We start from the raw sequence: 15737 nt of genomic DNA, 5'->3' as shown, positions 1-15737 counted from the left end.
GTACATATTAGTTCTTTAGTCATTAATATTATTTTTTCAGCACCTAAATGAAAAAGTTTTCAAATTGTGCATAAAAGATTTTACGGTTGACTGCAGACCATTATTGTCAAAATTCTATATAACCCGGTTGACGTTGTTCCCATTTTACAGATTTTAAAAATGAGGTTAGACTGACACAGTTTCCATCGTTAGCAACGACATTTAAATGATCTTTTAAAAGTGGGCTATTGTCGTGGCACACTTCCCTTCAGAAATCATTGATTGGTAGTAATTTCACAAAGACGCTAAGTGAGGGCATTTGCAGCCTAGAAATGAGTTCACGATGTCAATTATTGCCAGCGGTGCATGCAAGGCAACTTTCGGTAAGGCACGCACTTCCCAGGAGGACTCGTCGTTACTCGTATGAATGGCTCGTTACCAAAATGCGGTCGACTCGTTACTAACGAAAGGCATAGCAGGATTCGTTACTAACTAGAGATAAAGAATCGTTACGAACACTTGATTAACTTGATATTGACGGGGTAAAGTCGCTTTACTAAAAGGCGGGAAGCATTAATAATTCGGTGATACTAACGATGCTGGCCACTTTATAAGGTAAATATTGAACTTGACCAGGGCTTACCGAGAAGCAATGCCTAGTTGCTAACCAGAAACAGGGAATTAGTTACATGGTCTATGGCTGTATTCTTAACCCACATTCGCTGTCTCTCGTGGTTGTACAATATCGGCGATTGCACAAGCATATCCTTCTTCAGTAGGTGTGACTGATGGTTTACACCAATATGTATATCTTAGTTTCACCAGGCCACTGAGCTGATTAACAGCTCTCCCAAGGCTGGCCCGAACGATTAGATTTTAGCAACGAGACCTATGCAACTTATTGTGGGATACAAATGATTGAGTAATTTACAACACGGTTTGATTTTTTATCTCTGTCATGGAAAGTAAAGAGTGAAAGATATAAGGACAGAAGCTTAAAAAGTAAATTTTATTTGAAAATGGCTGAAAAAAAAAAATCCTGGAAATAGGCCTAAGTACCGCTTGGTTCTCAGCCTAGACCGTGGTTCCCAGTAACCAATAAATTCTATGCGTTCCAACTACCGAAGGGAACTGAGAGGGTCATAGGCAGGGAGAAATCGCGCACTGGCTTAGAAGATATTGACAGACCTTAATTCTGTGTGATACTTCTTTGCAGTACGATGGCGTGTCAAGTTTGGACGTTGGGAAAGAAGATAGTGATTAGGAATCAGTAGATAACTCTAAAGTATTCACCCTTTTATTGACCTAATTGATAACATTAGTACCCAATATTGCGGGGTATAAGTAAAGTTTGAAAGGTCAAACTTTCCTTGTCAAAATAAGGTGTCCACTTATGCGGCAGGTATCAGCCTTTAAATATAATCGAGTTGAATTTGAATATAGAATTTAGGCCGAAGGCCAAGCACTGGTATCTATGAGGTTATTCAGTGCTGAAATGGAAATTGACAGAAAAAGGTTTGAAAGGTGTAACAAGAGGAAAACCTTACAAATGCACTATGAATCAAGTGTTATGAGAGGGAGGAAAGTAAGATGGCGAAAGAGAATATGAAAGGAGGTACAGTAAAATGAACGAAAGGGGGTTGCAGCTAGGGGCCGAAGGCACGCTACAACGAACCTTGAGTAATGCCTACAGTGCACCGCATGAGGTCCACTGACGGAGTTTGAATATACGTAGTCGTCCCAGTAACATCGGGATACCTAAAACTGCTACAGAACTAGGCCGAACACTCGTCACATTTCTGAGCCTTAAAAACATTAAATATCTTTCTGTATCAACCATGATTTCTAACAGACAAATGTGGCCACTTACTAATATATATTGAATAATGCAGTTACAGTTTATTGGAACAGCAGTCTATTAATGTTGTGCAAACAAGTTTTTCACACGCGGAATGGCCGTTTCTGCAGGCAGGCAACACAAATGTTCCCGTAGAGGGGTGGTGCCGTCAGTGCACCTCATGCGGTGTACAGTAGGCATTACATACCGTTCTTTGGAGCGTGCCTTCGTCCCCCAGCTGCTACCCCATTCGTTCCTTTTACTGTGCTTCCTTTCATATTCTCTGTCTTCCATCTTGTTTTCCACAGGCTGCTAACAATTAATTCATAGTGCAACTGCGAGGTTTTCCTCCTGTTACACCTTTAAAACCTTTTACTGCCTTTGTTTGTATAGTAGTTTTACGTTGCGTGGAACTAGCGGTTATTCAGCAACGGGACCAACGGCTTTACGTGACTTCCGAACCACGTCGAGAGTGAACTTCTATCACCAGAAATACATATATCTGACCCTTCAATAGAGTGCCCGAGAATCGAACTCGCCTTTTACTGTCAACATCCGTTTCCCCTATGAATGACCTCATAGGTCCCCGTGCTTGGACCCTGGCCTAAATTTTGTTATTCAATTCATCAAGACAACTGCGTAAGAATCCATTCATCTGAATAAACTCCTCCAGCTTAGACCATTGGTTGGCTCATGTCCTCATAGAACTTCTTTTTTTGTTTTTCGTCTTGAATGTCAATGTTTTTCTTCAGGTCTCGAACGAGCTTCTCAATAACACCAAACTCCCTCGCTGCTTCACAGTTGTTTGGCGAATTTGCAAAAGCAACTGCTTTCTGCTAGAAACTAGCATTCTATTATACTCCATTCTTCTAATTGGAGGAGTTCCATGCTGGACGGATGGTTTTCGAGCTCGGCTGCCAATCTGGTGGTCCGAAGTTCGATTCCCTGCTCTGCTAACGCGGAATCAGAGGAATTTACTTCTGGTGATAGAAATTCACTTCTCGAAATAGTGTGGTTCGGATCCCACAATAAACTGTAGCTCTCGTTGCTAGGCAACCAATTGGTTCCCAGCCACGTAAAAATATCTAATCCTTCGGGCCAGCCCTATAGGAGAGCTGTAAATCAGCTCAGTGGTCTGGTTAAACTAAAATATACTTAACTTTTTCTAGCTGGAGGGCGACACAAGGGTGATATTCAGTTCTGTTTTTATACGATAATTCTAAAAGTGTTTTACATTATTCAGGAGAGTTCTGTCAAGATCGGTGAGAGCGTCGGTACTGAATGATGAATGTCGGTTAGTGCTGGAAAATAGCTTAGAGGGCCAACTTATCTAACAGCAATTGTAGGTAAGATAATTGAAGTCGACTTATACGACAGATCGACTTACACGCCGCAATATAAGCAATGTAACCCATTATTTCAAGTATGCCACGTTTATTCATGAACTGATTTTCATTTAAAGCCTTCATGTGACAATTATCGCCAGGATACATAACAGTAAGTATCATATGCATCTTTCGTACCCATTGCATGTGCATCTTAGTGCCAATAGATAATCAAGCTGATGGTAGTCAGTAATTATGAGTAGCAAGTAATTTGACGAAAGTTTCTTAGGCAAACGGCTTCAGGAAGTTACCGGCTGAAAAAAAGGAAAAAGACTCGGTTGCTGCAAAAACATAAGGCTTAGCTTCATGGCATTTAGACAGTTTTCGGTAAAGGAATGATTTTACTTTCAGTGTTTATTTTTACACAATTTTGTATGCTCCAATACCCCACCAAGCGAAACTGCCTAGAGATTTCGTCAAGGTGATTCTCGTAATATACCTGGTTGGAATGACTTGGTTAAAAAGATCTGTATACATCACTCACGAGAAATGTTTTTTACTGTGGAGACAAAATGGTAGCCCGAGGGAAAGGACACACTGCATTAACTAATGAGGCAGGCGAGAGCGCAATTCAGACTTGGCTCTTAGCACTGCAGGTTAAATATGAAAAAACAACTAAGAGCCGATGCAATGTCTTAGAAACTTAAGAATCTGGTGATTACCTCGTCTTTGGAAAGATATCCAGTCCTTTAAATCCAAAACTAAAAAGCTATCACAGAGAGTAGGGGAAGCAGTCGGAGACGAAGCTATCGCAAGTATGTTGGGCGATCACTTCAACAATATCCTGAATTGCATAAATGATCAAGCTTCCCGAAGGGATGTAGATAACCTCCTTAATGACAACATTCAATTTCAGTTTGCAGACCGTATTCACGCCAGGTAACATCAGCGATGCCATAAACAGCCTACCTAATAATAAATCGCCCGGCTGTGATGGTCTTCCCGCAGAGGCTTTTCAAATTGTGCCATCCGACTAATTTTTACATTTTGCTAGCTGCCCTATTCAATGCGTGCATAATTCACCAGTTTCTTCCAGACTCCCTAAACTCTTAGTTCACTTGATACCATTAATAAAAAACAGCTAAAGGATGCAGCTGACCTGGCAACTACCAGCCGATTGCAATTACAAACGATCGCATCGAAGATGCTTGAGTCGGTTCTTCTTGTGAGACTCTCCCCTTTCTTTCACACCACTGACAACCAGTTCGGGTTTAAAAGCAACCACTCAACCGACACCTGCATCTACATACTGAAAGAATTGCTGAACTACTACCTATCATCAGCCTCTCCTGTTTTCCTATGTTTTGTAGATGTGAGAAAGGCATTTGACAGAGTAAACTACCTGAAGCTGCATAAAAGAGCCACACCCCTATATCTAATTGGCATTTTAACATTGCTGGTTCTCCACACAGCAATTCTGTGTCAAATGGGGTACCGTATTATCGGATGTAGTCCAACTCGTCCCATCGCCAAGTCGTCCCATTGCCAAGTCCGGCCCATTGTGACTACCAACCTCGGTCCATTGCCAACATCGGCCCACACCAGCTCGGCCCACTATATACCAAACTCGGCCCACATCCAAAATTTACTTTGTTAAAGCTATTTTTAATTATTATATTGTGTGTTATTTTATTTTCTTTTATTGTGTTGGTTTCTCTCTTTTCGAGATCAGACCTAAGAAAGTCTCGTTATCGCTTCCCAAGTAAACCTTGTAAATAAATCTCTGAGGTAAGTGAAACAGTTTTGAAAATAGAAAGAGTAGTCTTTATAAATTACATATCGATAAAAGTAAAAACACATTGCTTAAAAGCTTCTAAAAAAATAATAATGTAGATATTAAAAAACATAGATGCAATACGATGAGAAACTGCCTTCAGTAATTGTTTGGCCGATCTTTCTCATTATTATATCCATCCCATAGTTTTACAAGTGGCGTGATGTTTATTATACTATGTTGCTGCTTTCTTCAAAACCTCCCCTTCTGACAGCAGCCGCACCTGTAAATTAAAACTATCTTGCCTCATTATGTGGGAGCTTTAAAATAGTAAATAAAAATTTAAGTTGATCCAGGTGTCATTAGATGTAACTTAAGTTGATCGTCTTGTGGCAAAATATCAAATGCCGCCTTTCTTTCTCCGACAGTAATGGTCAGCCATGTTGTCCTAGCTGCTTGAAGTCTAGCAGTAGGTTTTTCGTAACCATATCAATTATATAAGCTATGGTTCAGTTTTGAAAATTATTCAAGCCTTGAACAACATTTACCAAACACCATTACAATGAAACAATGAAGACACTTAAGTGCTTGTATAAAGAAGGTTCCTAACCAGTCTCTCTCTCTCTCTCTCTCTCTCTCTCTCTCTCTCTCTCTCTCTGTATGTGCATGTGTGGAGTGTGCTGTGTGTGTGTGTTTGTATCCCCCTCCATCCGGTCCCCTCTCTATCAGTATTTCTTTCTTTTCAACAATTATAACAACCAAATAATTTATAATGTTTAGGGAAACGATTTGTCCTTAATTGTTTCTAAATGCAGTTGTTATTATCGTCATTAAATATGTTTGGAAAGGAATAAATAAAACCTTTACACCTATCATTGGGTAAATATTGCTGTGCGTGTGTTCAGCAGTAGGCTATTTTCAAATATACATTTGAAGAAAGTAAAGAATACAGAAAAAGTACTAAGAACTTATTCAGTGTATGTGGAAGAAAAGGAAGCAAGATTGACGGAAAAATTCAGTGCTGTTGCAAAAGCTATACTGGACGACTCATCTGATCTGATCTGACCTGTCAAAAATGGGCCGAGTTGGCACAGGCAATAGGCGAGTTGGCTATCACAAATAGGCCGACTTGGCACAGGCGATGGGCCGAGGGGTTTGGTTACATTGAATGGGCCGACTTGGGTTATGGGCCGAGTTGGACCCTATACGTATTATCGTACACCTTCGGGCTCCCTAAACGGGCTTCGGCAAGGGGGCATTCTCTCTCATACTGTTTAATACGTACACAGATGCCTTGAATGTCCAAACTGAACTCACTCCCAATCGGATGCACCGTCAATGATACTACTATAAAAACCTCTGTTACGCCGACGATATGGTTTTGATTTCCCCATCAGTGCATGGCCTCCAACGACTCATCGACACTTGCCGTCAATATGCAGAGGAATTTGATATAATTTACAACGAAACCAAGACCCAGTGCATGTCGCTGCTCCCGAGATCGCTTAGCCATATTGCAAAACCACAAATTTTCCACGGAAACCATCGGCTGTAATTTGTGCGCGAATTTCCGTATTTGGGTCACCATTATCACCGACGACCTAAAAAGATACGGCAGATATTGAACGGAGGCGTCCGTAAACTATGGGTGGCAGCTGGCAACATGATTGCAGGAGGTTTGCCTTCTGTCACCAGACGTGAAAACTGCTGCTCTTCTTCCGCTCGTACTGCTACAGTATCTATGGGTGTTCCCCTCTGACGAACTAATACCCGAGAGACCATGAGACGTATCACTGTTGTGCACAATGACATTCTGAGACGCTCACAAACACTCCCGCTACCACTCCGCACAGCAGTGTTCTTAGAAAAACTACCTGGACAATTTAAAAAATCATTGTAAGGCGAACAATGTCCAGTCTGGTAACGAGTGAGAAACAGCGGCAACCGCTCATACAAAGCATCCTAAGGAGTGAAGCAAGAAGATCTAAATTGTGGGAAAGATGGGAAAATCAGGCCTTTGTAACCTAAAGGACTTAATCTCTGTAATTGGCAAGATGTCATCTGCAGATTTTGTTCCGTTATTATATTATTGCTGATATTTTATTTTTTCATTATTACTGTGATTAGGTACTATCAAGTTAAAGTTTTTTTTCTACATTAACCACCTAAGGCTTTTAGTTGAAATTTAAGTTATATAATCTGTGCACTATCTTTTTAATAACTCTCAATGCATTTTTTTTCTTCTCACAATATTATTACTGTATTACCAATATTATGATACTAATCTTTTATGCTACCTCAGCTAGTTTGTGGTAAGTGCCGATTACTCATTTTTCTTATCATGTTGTCTCATATATCTAGAGTGTGTATGTTACTGTGTATTTTGTATATTCAATGTACATGGCCCCGAGCTGAAAAATTAAAGGGATTTATCATTATTTATTATTATTATTATTATTATTATTATTATTATTATTATTGACGCCAACATCACCTACGTTAAACTCATCATTATCGACAAACATCAGTCCAACGCTGGATGTGTGTTTGTGGGTACAACAAAAGAAGCCAGACCTAGTGGCCTTAATTTGCACATCTTTTGCATCGATCACCTCTGTGCGATGGGGGAATTGCCAAGTTCATTCAAATGCCTCAGCTGCTTCTAACCGGACATTTGGTACTTGGTGTCTGTAAGGCCAACGCCATCTTGAAATGTCAATTCTAGATGGCGTTGGTAAGGCCCCGTCTCCACACGGTCGAGCTTTGCTCAACGAACTTTGTTCGATGTGACGTCACAGTTCGTCGAGCCAAGTCCGACCGTGTGGACGGGCCTTAAGAAAGGAGTGAAATAAATGAATACTATCAGTTTTGCTGAAGACGGGAATCATTTTAAGAGATATTCATCATAGATTAACCGAAATCGAACTCATTCAAGATATAAATCCAACGTCCATACACATCAAGTTGCGTCAAAATCCACTGAAAACTGTAGAATGTTGAGCTTACTTGGATGTTATGGTGACATAACAGGTTACCAGCCCCTAGTTTACTGTAAAACCAGAGGGTGAGGTCCTGGGTGTAGTAGCATGGCAGAGTGCCGACCTAACTTGGCGGTAACTGTTACATAACAGATTACCAGCCTCATATAATGCAACAGATTGCCTTAATTTTCCTGTGAAAATTAAGGCAACGACCTATGTGGTCATTCAGCGCTGAAAGGGAAATTGATAGTAGATAGATTTAAAATGTGTAACAGGAGGAAACTCTCGCAGTTGCACTATGAAAGAGTTGTCAGGAGAGGCCGGAAAGTAAGGTGGAGGAAAGAGAAGATGAACCAACGCCATCTTGATTCAAGATGGCGTTGGATGAACAGAGGTATAGACTAAGGAATGAAACGGGTTGCAACTAGGGGCCGAAGGGACGCTCAAAGAACCTTAAGTAATGCCTACAGTGCACCGCATGAGGTGCACTGAAGGGACTACCCTTTTTAGGGTTTAGTTTCATATGAACCTAACGTTGCTGTTAGCTTAACAGACGTCGATCTGACGCGTAAGTGATGGAAGTATAACATTTAACCAACCTCAGATTTACAATAAACCCAGAAGACATTCTATCAACATGTTTGTAGAATATGTGTTCGACTTGATACTTTTTGTAGGTTTTGGCATCGTTTATTCTCGTTTCGACGTCAAACTTAACAACGTACGAGTTCCTGTCACGACATCGCTTTTCGGAAACTGTACGGGCTGTGAGTTTACGTACATTTATGGCAGTAAATAATCGATATTTGATAAACTAAATGCTCCTCAGTGAATTTAGAGAGAGAGAGAGAGAGAGATACTTTGCAAGCGGTGTTTTTTTGAAAATCATCATCGAACCGAAGAGGCCATGTATTCATTTATGTATTTCTGTTTTGAAAACTGAGTAAGCCCATTTAATTTGAAAATGGTTTTGTTGCAGCATGACATTTGGTTTTATTTATGATAGTTCTTTACTCGAAGACAAAACACGTATATATGAGCCGCACGCATAGCAGAAATGTCACTGTGCATGAAACTCCAACATGATGTGGATGTGTTATTTATTAGTCATTTCATATAAGTCAACTTATATACAATGAATTTTTCATACACACGAATACAAACACACACACACACACACACACACACACACACACACACACACACACATATATATATATATATATATATATATATATATATATATATATATATATATATATATATATATATATATATAATGCTTAAAAAACCACAGCAGATGCACGTGACTCCATTAAATAAGGGAATACCACAGGAAAATGATAGTCAGAAATCCAAGCGCTCTCGTCTTTACTATGACATTGTCAAGAAACGAATGAATTACAGTTGGAGAGAGAAAGTTATCAGGTAAACAACAAGATCAAGAATACCAGATGGTTAATTGTCAAAAGGGCAAAAATTAAAGAGATAATCCAGGATTATCGGATGTCACACGGTCACAAACCTAGACATAGATTTAACCCTAACAGAAACTACAAAGTATCCGTATATTCCAAAACGCGTAATTAATTTTGTTGCTTATATTTATCTACAACTTTTTTCTTTATGAAGGCATCAAGTTTAAATAAACCAAGACTTAAATTTAGAACATTTCCATTATTTGACTTGATGAAACAAGATTCAATGATATTCCTTTTAACTGTGTCATTACATGGGATTAAGGCTCTTGCTTGTAAAAATTCTTACACCTTTGGTAGGAAACATTTCTAACACGAATGTTAAAAACAATGTTGATTTTATCAACAAATTGAATAGTTTAAATTTGAATTTTAATATGGTTAGTTTTAATGTTGTCTCTTTATTTACAAAAGTGCCTGTAGATGATTTACTTGAATTTTTGGAGGATGAATTAGAACGTCATGATATTCCCTTAACTGTAGCAAACCTCATTAGTCTCATAAGGTTATGTATCAAAGATAGTAAATTTTGTTTTAATGGGGAATTTTTTGTACAAAAGTTTGGCATGGAATTTTTTTAGACAAAACTTTAACCAAGAATTTTGCCCCAAAAAGTTATATGGTTTAGGTATGTGGATGATATTTTCTGTATTTGGCCAGTTCACGAAAATCTCCAGGAATTCCTTAATGATCTCAATAATTTAGACCCTTCTATAAAATTTACTGTAGAGGAAGAAAAAATTTTAATTTGAATCTTCTTGATGTAACTGTCCATAGAAATGATAGAAATTTCACCTTTTCAGTCTTTCGGAAATCAACTAACATTGCCTCTTTTGTTCATTACAACTCCAATCACAATCAAAATGTTAAATTCTCTGTTTTTTCTGGGATGTTCGTAAGGGCTTTACGTGTCTGCAGCCCTCAGTTTATTGATGCTGAGATTAAAACTGTTTATGATATTGCATTGAAACTTGAATACCCAAGGACTTTAGTAGAAGTGGCATGGAAAAGAGCTAGAAAAACATTTTATTTAACTAATGACAAACTTGAATTTAGTAAGCATAACATTCTAAAATTACCCTATGATGAATGGTTTTTAGAAATTCCTATAATCTTAAAGCTTTTTAACATAAATTTTGTTTTCAGTAATATTAATGTCAAGAGTTTAGTAATAAAATATTCTCCTAAAGATCTTCCAAGCTGCATATATGAAATTCCTTGCAAAAAGTGTGATACGTACGTCTCTAACAGCACCAATATTCTGTGAGAACTGGGCAAATACCGAATGCATTATTCGTACATATGAGAGATATAGATCATCCTATTAACTGGAGTCAAGCAAGAAAGAGCCTTAATCCCATGTAATGACACAGTTAAAAGGAATATCATTGAATCTTGTTTCATCAAGTCAAATAATAGAAATGCTCTAAATTTAAGTCATGGTTCATTTAAACTTGATGCTTTCATAATGAAAAAAGTTGTAGATAAATATAAGCAACAAAATTAATATATTCAGTTTTTACATGTTTTGGACTGTACGGATACTTTGTAGTTTCTGTTAGGGTTAAATCTATGTTTAGGTTTGTGACCCTGTGATATCCGATAATCCTGGATTATCTCTTTAATTTTCACCCTTTTGACAATTAACCATCTGGTATTCCTGATCTTGTTGTTTACCTGATAACTTTCTCTCCAACTGTATTTCATTCGTTCCTTGACAATGTCTTAATAAAGACGGAAACTCTTGGATTTTTTACTATCATTTTCCTGTGGCATTTGCTTATATATATATATATATATATATATATATATATATATATATATATATATATATATATATATATATTCATTCATCTTATTGCCATGACTTTGTAACTGAAGGTGGTTTTCTCCCTTCATAACTGTTGTTGGTGCAGGTCTGCAAGGTATTTGTTTACGAGGGATATATAATTACATAACAAATAACCTCATTATAAGTATTACCATTAAAAAATGTTGTTGTAGATGTTTAAACATTTAACCGACTCTCGTGTTAGATCTTTTTCTTTCCTATTTAAAGAAAAAAAGATGCTAGACACCCAACGGAAATACTTGCTGTTTAAACCTTCTAATTATTAGGCGTATACTTTCAAGGTAGCCATACTGGCAAGAAGATTGCGTACAATGTAAGTGCGCCATCGTATACACAACACTTAACGAGAAAGCGACACCCGACACCTTTAATCCCGTGTTGAAACCAGGTTTTCACCAGCCCCCTGTAAAATTTAAGCCATTCGACACTCGCTCTTCCATCCAACCCAGCGGCCGGATTTAGACGTGCTACGCCTGCCCTTCGCTGCAGCGGACCTCTTGTTTGTCTTAAAAGTTTCACCAAATCGTTATTTTAAAGAAACAAGAAAAAAGGAGGCAAATAACAAGACGTCGTTACTGCTTAAAAAGGTAGGAGAAGCGTCACTTAGGCATCCTCGTATGAGAAACATTACTGATTACGATATTGGGATTTAAAAATTTCGATCTCGTCGTGTGTTTGTGTTTACTGGCAGGTAGCGTACGCGATGATATATTTCTTGGGTAGGGTGCCTCGTTTTACATTATCAATGATTTTAAGAAGTAATATGTCTTCATCCAGTAATTCATGTTATCTTTATATAATTATAGGATATTTTATCGGCGCAATTAATTGCACAGTATATGCTGCACGTACATTTGTATAGGAAAAATAACAATAGTTGTTCCATTCATTACTCACCGAGGTGAAGTCGTGTTTTTTTTTCCGTTGTCGACGAATTTTCCCATCTTTTGTGTCATCTTATAAATCAAACTGCGTTAGTTTATCTCTGAAAGTCAGGAGAGAAGACATTAGAAAAATTCTGGGCAGATTCGGTCCTATCCTATGTTATTCGGCAAGAATAACGTCGGTCGAGACCTAAGTCTATCTGTCGATCTATTTTTCTCTTTGTTCAGCACAATTGTTCGAAATTCAATCAGATGAATTAGAAGCATTTTAAACTTTTTTTCTTTAGTTTTTCCGTTATCGGTAACTTACAATTTCCTGAAAAATACCAAGCGGTGATTTACGCAAACAAGCAATTCGTTCTACAGTGATATAAAAGATTGAATATTTCTTCTGAGGGTGAATAGTTACATAAATAAATATGATACGATAAAAATGGCCTAGCAAAGTTAGTGGAAAACGGGCCAACTAAATTTTGAATTTTGTGGTAATAAAGAAATAATCTCCATACTCAGGCAATAGACTAGTGGTTCCCAACCATTTTTCTGACCTGCCCCACCTAATCACCTCTAAAATCCTGTTGCTTCCTGTCCTGATATAATCTTATACATTCACTTAGAGAAAGCCTAAAAGGCCATTAACTAGGATTAAACATTTTCGAATTGTCCCCCTTAAAAATCAAATTAACCCTCGGGCGTACACCCCACGTTGGGAACCTCTGCAATAGACCGATTTCGCATTGTGTTAATATTCCCAACGGTGAGCTCTTCCCAAGTTCTTCTCGAACTGTATCTATTTTCCCGGTAGTTTATTTTATATTTTATTTTTTTTTTTGACAGGGAAATAACGACACCCCTTCCTTCCCCCCCCCCCCCCCCCCCACCCCCCCCCCCCAACCCCCCCCCCCCCCCCCAAAGTCTGGTATACCCTATCGGCTCCTTCTTGGAGATTTGGGCGAGGCCCCTACGTTGCCAAATGTACTTCTCTCGAATTTTTAAAGGCCTACCCTTTCCTATTTACCCCTTTTAATCCGTGGGTCTGTCAAGGAGGTTTACCCTCCTTGGCGAATGTTAATGTCTCATTGGGGAGCAGTATACTTTGGGGGGGGGGGGGGGGGCGGTTCCCTGTTGCCTCGGCACTCCTTCGAAAATATTTGCATTCTTCCAGGTCTCTGTTTTTCATATACGTCTAATTAAATCTCTTTTAGGACCTTTCTTGTGATCATTCACAAGCCACTGAACTTCTGCACTTTTAATTTACTTGTTTTTTTTTTTTTTGTGTTAATTTACTGTATGTATATATATATATATATATATATATATATATATATATATATATATATATTAAATATAAAAGAGAGAGAGAGAGAGAGAGAGAGAGAGAGAGAGAGAGAGAGAGAGAGAGAGGCATAAATATACAAGTGAAATTATCGGCAGCTATTCAATTTATCATCTTTATATTATATACTCCCTCGTTTCTTTCCATAACATTTTTCTATTCTTAGATCTTCATAAGGGTTTGTCAAAACAAGTTAATGATTATTTGGGTCATGAATGTCATATAGTGAAAATAATAGACAAGAATGAAAAGACTATATTATATAGATAATATTACTGCACGTTATAAATACAAAACTTTTAAGAAGCAATTCGTTATATATATAAGTAAATTAATTTTGAGAACTGAAAAGAATATTTGCATTAAGAATGGTACCAGCCCAGCATGAAAGACAATTAAGCGACGACTGCCTTTCCCAGTAGGGGGTTTAGTCCCGGCTGTTTGACGTCTTTATGCCCTAAGGTCAGCGTAACACCTGAGAAAAGAACTGGCAGCGCTGGAAAATATTTTTGCCAAGTTTAAGAAAAAACGTGTTGTTTTTCTGTTGTTAAAAGCCAGAAAATCACGAGGGGTTTCAATAATCGGCAAAAATTAATTAGAAATAAAGTACATTTGCGTTGTATAACTTATACTGCCTTCAAATCCCTTACAACATGAGTGGGAATATATGATTTGGCATCGCCGGTCACCGCCGATGCCCTGCCCTTTTCGCCATCAAGGAACCGATAGGGTTTAGTAGTTTCGATTTGAAAGGAAACAGGTGTTTCGGAAGCGTTCGTTTTAGATTACGTCAACCTTAGGCTGGCGCGGGCTCCTATATGATTAGAGAAGCCAGTTTGTCGTACTCTATCAATCCCGGTAAAAGCTGGCTGTCTCATTTATAGGTGCGTCTGTTACTTCTCTTTGAACTTTTCAGGGTTCGGGGGACTTATCCACCCTTATTTGATGCATAGGTCTCTTATCTAATGATACTCTCCTCACTCCATTCTTCTTCATTAGAAAAAAATGACTAAAGAGCTATCCGCCTAAAGAGTTAACTGGTTCTTAACTACGTAGATTTAATTTTCATCTCCGTCGACATTATTTTGAACGTTGATCCCGTGAACAGCTTGGTTGTATGCACCTAAACCTATCGGTAATTTGGTTGATTTGTTTAGATTTACTGAATCATGCTTTCTCTAAAGCAGTTATGACAAAAAAATAAAAAAAAAAGTTCCTCGGACGAGTGGGTCACCTGCTCGCCTGCCGATTCAGTAGTCACGAGTTCGATTCTCTGCTCTGCCAACGTGGAATCTGAGGAATATATTTCTGGTGATCAGAACTTAATTCCCATCCCATATATATATATATATTATATATATATTATATATATATATATATATATAGTATATATATATATATATATATAATATATAAAAGTAGTACCAATCTAAGGTGGGGGTTTGGGCGTGTTTAAAAGCGAAAACACGCGTTGCCATATCTTCAAGTTCTTTGTAGAGGCGGCCAAAGTCAAAGTTCTGTATTACTTACTAATCACCCAAGGGAAACATTACCCTTAGGTCTTAACCTCTGTCGTGTACAGATTATCCTCCTTTCAGAGTCTGGTGAAAGGGGAATGCCCACTCTATAATTGTCTTAGAAGGGTTCGCTGGTAAAGTTTATTTTTCCTTTATTCAGATAGTGTGTATTGGCATTAAAACATCAGATATGAAACCGTTCTTTTTATTCTTCAATTAACTTATTTATTAACAACCTGCATGAGAGAAAACTAAAGGGAAATCATGGTTATGATAAATTTCTGTAAATTAATCATTTCTCTATTTTAGAAACATTCAAGTAATAAATACAGTATATCTAATAAACATGAATGATAATGATACACTTTATTTAACCTCGTGCTTCTTTACTTATTCGTTCAACTGTAGCTTTACTAACTTTTGTTGACTCAGCTGTACGAAGAGTTGCATTTGCAACATTAGTAATGGGTCCTCTGTTCTGTTTCTCCATTGTGAAGTATCTTAAAACATTTCTTCACTTTATAATGTGAATATTAATGACTGGTTTAACACAATTGTCATCGGGACCTGTGTACAAAAATTACGATTCAATCATTTTTGGAGCAAATTTATCAATTTCAGTTACTAAACTGCTCTCTTTACCTCATTAAAATTTTAATAGATTGATGTTTGGCAACGCTATAGACCAATTTCAATCCTAACAACGGTATTTGGATTTATTTCATCTTATCCCCCGAATATTCTTTTTTCAAATTCAGTTGACTGTTGTCTTGG

The 15737-nt window shown here is 37.8% G+C and overlaps 1 long non-coding RNA gene across 1 annotated transcript in view; it reads left to right on the top strand.

The window, feature by feature from the left end:
• Positions 1 to 11659: 11659 nt before the first annotated feature.
• LOC135202601 (uncharacterized) overlaps positions 11660 to 15737 on the top strand; it is a 46872-nt gene continuing 42794 nt past the window's right edge. Inside the window, exon 1 of the long non-coding RNA XR_010311768.1 lies at positions 11660 to 11813. This is a non-coding gene — a long non-coding RNA (uncharacterized LOC135202601). The remainder of the gene's footprint in view (positions 11814 to 15737) is intronic.

The sequence above is a fragment of the Macrobrachium nipponense genome, chromosome 30 (genome assembly GCF_015104395.2).
Source record: "Macrobrachium nipponense isolate FS-2020 chromosome 30, ASM1510439v2, whole genome shotgun sequence".
NCBI classification, from domain to species: domain Eukaryota; kingdom Metazoa; phylum Arthropoda; class Malacostraca; order Decapoda; family Palaemonidae; genus Macrobrachium; species Macrobrachium nipponense.
Note: the sequence above shows the minus strand (reverse complement) of the source record. Positions and strands in the feature narration are given on the sequence as shown.